We start from the raw sequence: 6,493 nt of genomic DNA on the forward strand, positions 1-6,493 counted from the left end.
TTATACTTGCAACACCTGCCACATTGCTCCTCTATCCACTCTATCGTATGCTTTTTTTAAATCCATAAATGTAATGAAAACTTCCCTACCTTTATCTAAATACTGTTCACATATATGCTTCAATGTAAACACTTGATCTACACATCCCCTACCCACTCTAAAGCCTCCTTGCTCATCCGCATTCCTACTCTCCGTCTTACCTCTAGTTCTTTCAATAATAACCCTACCGTACACTTTTCCTGGTATACTTTGTAAAAATTATAGGGGAATAAGTTTACTATCTCTTTTGTCCCCCTTCCCTTTATATAAAGGAAGTATACAAGCTTTCTGCCAATCCCTAGGTACCTTCCCCTGTTTCATACATTTATTAAACAATAACCACTCCACTATATCCACCCCCTGCTTTTAACATTTGTCATAATCCCGTCAGTTCCAACTGCTTTATCCCTTTCATTCTACATAATGCCTCACGCACCTCCCCCACACTCCCATCCTGATCTTCACTCCTAAAAGATGTACCTCCCTGGCCAGTGCATGAAATTGCTGCCTCCCTTTCTTCGTCGACATTTAAAAGTTCCTCAAAATATTCCCACCATCTACCCAATTCCTCCAGCTCCCCATCTAACTCCCCTACTCTGTTTTTAACTGACAAATCCATCCGTTCCCTAGGCTTCCTTAACTTGTTTATCTCACTCCAATTTTGTTTCTTATTTTCATCAAAATTTCTTGACAGCGCCGCTCCCATTCCATCATCTGCTCTCCTTTTGCACTCTCTCACCACTCTCTTTACCTTTCTTTTACTCTCCATATACTCTGCTCTTCTTATAACACTTCTGCTTTGTAAAAACCTCTCATAAGCTACCTTTTTCTCTTTTATCACACCCTTTACTTCATTCCACCAGTCACTCTTTCCTACTGCACCCACCCTCCTCTAGCCACAAACTTCTGCCCCACATTCTAATACAGCATTATTTAAACTATTCCAACCCTCTTCCACCCCCCCCCCCCACTACTCATACTTGCACCAGCCCACCTTTCTGCCAATAGTTGCTTATATCTCACCCGAACTTCCTCCTTCCGTAGTTTATACACTTTCACCTCTCTCTTGCTGTTGTCATTCTCCTTTTCTCCCATCTACCTCTTACTCTAACTGTAGTTACAACTAAATAATGATCCGATATATCAGTTGCCCCTCTATAAACATGTATATCCTGGAGCCTACCCATCAACCTTTTATCCACCAATACATAATCTAACAAACTACTTATCCTATTTATCCTCTTTTTCATAATATATATATAGGCATAACAGACTAGCACAGGTATTCTGCCCCTTCTTTCAGTACCCATGATACATTATCAGTTTCTGTTGTACCTATTTATCTCAGTAGCTTCAGCAATGTGAATACTGTCTTCATCTGTATGTACACATGTGCTTTGTATGTGATGTGTATGCCTATGTGTTTTAACATTTTGTTTGCATTTGTAGTGTGTTTGCGTGTGTCCATGTGCTTGTGCGTATATGTGTGGCGTGGGTGTGCGTGTTCATGTGCGTGTGGTAGCCTCTCTATAGTTAACATGCTATGTTAATAACAGTTGGCTCAGGTATCATATACCGTGCTAGGCTCCAGGTAGCACATACCGTGTTAGGCTCCAGGTAGCACATACCGTGCTAGACTCCAGGTAGCTTTCTCTCTCCTGCTTGTTACTGCTACGTTACCTATCTACTCATACGACCCTTCACTTATCCCTACCATCAGAAACGTCACTTTTTGCGCATAGACGCAATAAGAGTGTAGTGTAGACAGTGTCTACGCCATCCCTGGCTGTGGGAACAGTAAGAGTGTAGTGTAGACAGTGTCTACGCCATCCCTGGCTGTGGGAACAGTAAGAGTGTAGTGTAGACAGTGTCTACACCATCCCTGGCTGTGGGGACAGCACCACAGTGGACTTACCTGAGACTGAAGTCACTGTCCGATGAGACAAATGTCGCACTGCATCTTTCTTTTGTGTTCATAATGAATTTTCACTTGCGATCAGTTGCACAACGTCGAGGTTCAATGTTCTGAGTGAACACGGACGTCTTGTTCAGACAGTGATCACAGACAATCAGATGCCACCGAAGATGGGTTGGCCCGCCATGGCGTGTGTGTTTGCACTGAGGGAGGAGAGTGTTAGTGAGGGTGGGCAGAGAGTGCCACAGCAGAGAATGGTATCCAGGTACTGTGTCTCCTGCTGTGCCACAGAAATTGTTCCTGCACACTCGCCTGTACACTTTCCCGCCTGAAACACACTGTCGTACCTTAAACAAAAGCCTTCCCTCATCTTTCCCCTGAGGTGCAGTATACCACACGAAATGTACACAGCCGTGGGCGACGCATCATCTAGTACACACGGTATTATTCAGGAATACACTGCAAGATGTTGGTGAAGTTTGTTGGTGGTTATCGTCATACGTGCGGCAGCGGGACACTATTGATCACAACATAAGAGGGGAACAACATCTCTCTACCCTGGGATGCTGATCAACCTTATACCATCCTCAGCATCATCGCATCATCAACATTCCCCGCTCTTACCCTCCCTCTTCCCAGCCTCTCCTATTATCGTATTGATTAACCAGATTACACTCAAGGTCTTAATGGTTGTTCAAAGCAAGTGAGAGTTGCTAACTGGCCGCCCGCCGCCCCTCCCTCCCACTCCAACACAGTAGCGCAGCTTTTCTCTGTGTGAATTATTCAACTTCAACCCAGGCGGAGGACTTGCTTTGTTATCAATAACGTGGAACATATCGTTCAGAGGCGCTACCCTTCTCTCCAGGCTCCATACTTTCGCTTCCAAACAGCAGAGAATATAAAAAGGATCTGAACGTACTGAGAGAGCGAGAGGGGTGCATCAGGAAGGAAACAGGAGGCTTGTATCTTAGTGTTCAGGGGGAAAGGAGATGTATCTAGCGTAGTTTTGACTTCGGGGAGAACCTGGGTTATTGTCCTTCTATTTGGAAGGTGTCGTTGAAACTATGTTGCACACCAAATGTGCTTCGTTTGGCATTCTACGAGTGTTCTGACATTGCCGAGCTTCAGTGTTCTAGACCTGCTGTACACTGGAGCCTTCCTCAGTGTTCTAGACCTGCTGCACACTGGAACCTTCCTCAGTATTCTAGACGTGCTGCACACTGGAACTTTCCTCAGTGTTCTGGACCTGCTGCACACTGGAACCTTCCTTAGTGCTCCATCTCCTTGGTCCTAGAACGTGCGAAGGAGGATCAAATATACCACTCAAGAATTTCCTTGGGGTCCTGTATCAGACAAGCTAAATTTATGTTGTCTACATGTTGTGGATGTCGATCTTACATCTGTGGATGATGGACGATAAAATCCACACGTAGTGGCCTCGATTCACAAAAAAAATAATTACCCTGTATGTGGATTAATAACGTGTCATAACCCACACTCCTGCAGACTGTTCAACAGCCTCCCACCAGGTATAAGAGGAATTACAAGCAAACTGCTGGCTGCCTTCAACAGTGTGTTGGTCAAATGCCGAAAGTCAGTACCCAATCAGCCAATCTGTAGTTCATATGTTGGACTACATGCGACCAGCAGTAACAGCCTGGTTGAGCAGGCCCTGATCAACGGGAAAGATTAGTCAAGGACTGGGCCGTGGGGGCGTTGTCCCCCGGAACACCCTCCAGGTAGGTGGACCCGTTTATAAATTACACATGTGCAACATTTGGGTATCTTCATAGAGGAAACATTTCGCCACACAGTGGCTTCACCGTTCCAATAGAAAGAAGAATAGTGAAGATCAGAAGGAGATCGAGGTAATCAGTCCCTCAGCCTGGAGTCGATGTAATTAGTGGACTTATTACATCGACTCCAGGCTGAGAGACTGATTATTTACCTAAGTCTCCTTCTAATCTTCACTATTCTTCTTTCTATTGGACTGAAACCACTGTGTGGCGAAACGTTTCCTTTATAAAGATATTCAAGCGTTGCACGTGTGTGTATTTTATCAACTGGTCGGTTCTCTGAACCATTTATCAACATTCCAGTGTAGATTCTGGCCGGACTTTAGTAAATACGAACGTCCAGCCAGTGTCTCGTCCAGGATACCACTAATACCTGGTCTGGAAACTACCACAGTTGAACATAAAAAGTCACATGTGCAACTAATGTGACATTTTATTCTTACATTAGTTACAACTGTGTCCTTTTACCTAACATATTGTCGGTAATTCTGTCTTGATGACTACCACAGTTGAATATGCTCCTCATTTTATCCCCTTACACAAGCTCTAATGTCGCTTCATCGGCCGGGAGATTTCTGGAGAGGTGTGTGAAGACTCTTCTCCAGAGACCTCAGATGAGTGCTTTAGTCTGCTTGATGTAGAAGTACATGTTAGTGTGTGACACAGTAGTGTTAGTGGTGTAACATAGTAGGTGTTAGTGGTGTGGCACAGTAGTGTTAGTGGTATGACACAGTAGGTGTTAGTGGTATGACACAGTAGGTGTTAGTGGTGTAACACAGTAGTGTTAGTGGTGTAACATAGTACGTGTTAGTGGTGTAACACAGTAGGTGTTAGTGGTATGACACAGTAGGTGTTAGTGGTATGACACAGTAGGTGTTAGTGGTGTAACACAGTAGTGTTAGTGGTATGACACAGTAGTGTTAGTGGTGTGACACAGTAGTGTTAGTGGTGTGACACAGTAGGTGTTAGTGGTGTGACACAGTAGGTGTTAGTGGTGTAACACAGTAGTGTTAGTGGTATGACACAGTAGGTGTTAGTGGTGTAACACTGTAGTGTTAGTGGTGTAACACAGTAGTGTTAGTGGTGTGACACAGTAGGTGCTACTGTACTTACCTAATTGTACTCACCTAATTGTGGTTGCAGGGGTCGAGACTCAGCTCCTGGCCCCGCCTCTTCACTGATCGCTACTAGGTCCTCTCTATCTCTACTTCCTGAGCTTTGTTATACCTCGTCTTAAAGCTATGTATGGTTCCTGCCTCCACTACATCACTTGCTAGGCTATTCCACTTCCTGACGACTCTGAAGAAATACTTCCTAACATCCCTATGACTCGTCTGAGTCTTCAGTTTCCAGTTGTGACCCCTTGTTTCTGTGTCCCCTCTCTGGAACAACCTGTCTCTGTCCACCTTATCTATTCCACGCAGTATTTTATATGTCGTTATCATGTCTCCCCTGACCCTCCTGTCCTCCAGTGTCGTCAGTCCGATTTCTCTCAACCTTTCTTCGTAGGACATACCCCTGAGCTCCGGAACTAGCCTTGTTGCAAACCTGTGCACTTTCTCTAATTTCTTGACGTGCTTGACCAGGTGTGGGTTCCAAACTGGTGCTGCATACTCCAGTATGGGCCTGATGTACACAGTGTACAGTGTCTTGAACGATTCCTTACTAAGGTATCGGAATGCTATTCTCAGGTTTGCCAGGCGCCCATATGCTGCAGCAGTTATCTGGTTGATGTGTGCCCCCGGAGACATGCTCGGTGTTACGGTCACCCCGAGATCTTACTCCTTGAGCAAGGTTTGCAGTCTTTGGCCACCTAGCCTATACTCTGTCTGCGGACTTCTTTGCCCTTCTCCGATCTTAATGACTTTGCATTTGGAGGGGTTGAATTCAAGAAGCCAGTTGCTGGACCACGTGTCCAGCCTGTCCAGGTCTCTATGAAGTCCTGCCTGATCCTCATCTGATTTAATTCTCATTAACTTCACATCATCTGTGAACAGGGACACCTCTGAGTCTATCCCTTCCATCATGTCATTCACATATACCAAAAACAGCACTGGTCCAAGGACCGACCCCTGTGGGACCCCGCTTGTCACAGGTGCCCACTGTGATGCCTCTTCCCGCACCATGACTAGGTGTTGCCTCCCTGTCAAGTATTCTCTGATCCATTGCAGTGCCTTTCCTGTTATACGCTCCTGATCCTTTAGTTTCCGCATTAATCTTTTGTGAGGAACTGTGTCGAAGGCCTTCTTGCAGTCCAAGAAAATGCAATCAACCCATCCCTTTCTCTCGTGTCTTACTTCTGTAACTTTGTCATAAAACTCTAGAAGGTTTGTGATACAGGATTTGCCTTCCATGAATCCATGCTGGTTGTCGTTTATAATCTTGTTCTGTTCCAGGTGCTCCACCACTCTCCTCCTGATAATCTTCTCAATGACTTTGCATACTATACACGTCGGTGACACTGGTCTGAAATTTAGTGCCTCTTTTCTGTCTCCTTTTTTTAAAAATGGGAACTACATTTCCGACTTCCATAGCTCGGGAAGTTGCCCAGTTTCAAGGGATGTGTTGAAGATTGTGGTTAATAGCACACACAGCGTTTCTGCTCCCTCTCTAAGCACCCTCGAAGAGATGTTGTCCTATCCCATTGCCTTTGAGGTATCAAGGTCACTTAGCTTCTTCACCTCCTCCTCAGTCGTATGCATGTCATCCAGCACTTGGTGTGTTCCCTCTTGGTGTCCCCCTC

General features: G+C 45.2%; 1 protein-coding gene and 1 long non-coding RNA gene across 2 annotated transcripts in view; one reads left to right on the forward strand and one right to left on the reverse strand.

Annotated features, from left to right (window-relative positions):
- Window positions 1-2,483, reverse strand: part of LOC128693824 (uncharacterized) — a 398,273-nt gene extending 395,790 nt beyond the window's left edge. The window contains exon 1 of the mRNA XM_070090779.1: window positions 1,955-2,483. The gene's annotated coding sequence lies outside the window, so the exon portion shown is untranslated. The remainder of the gene's footprint in view (window positions 1-1,954) is intronic.
- The window catches only part of LOC138853537 (uncharacterized), a 402,016-nt gene that overhangs the window by 309,456 nt on the left and 86,067 nt on the right, over window positions 1-6,493 (forward strand). The window lies entirely within an intron of this gene.

Source organism: Cherax quadricarinatus, chromosome 33 (assembly GCF_038502225.1).
Source record: "Cherax quadricarinatus isolate ZL_2023a chromosome 33, ASM3850222v1, whole genome shotgun sequence".
In the NCBI taxonomy this organism is placed as follows: domain Eukaryota; kingdom Metazoa; phylum Arthropoda; class Malacostraca; order Decapoda; family Parastacidae; genus Cherax; species Cherax quadricarinatus.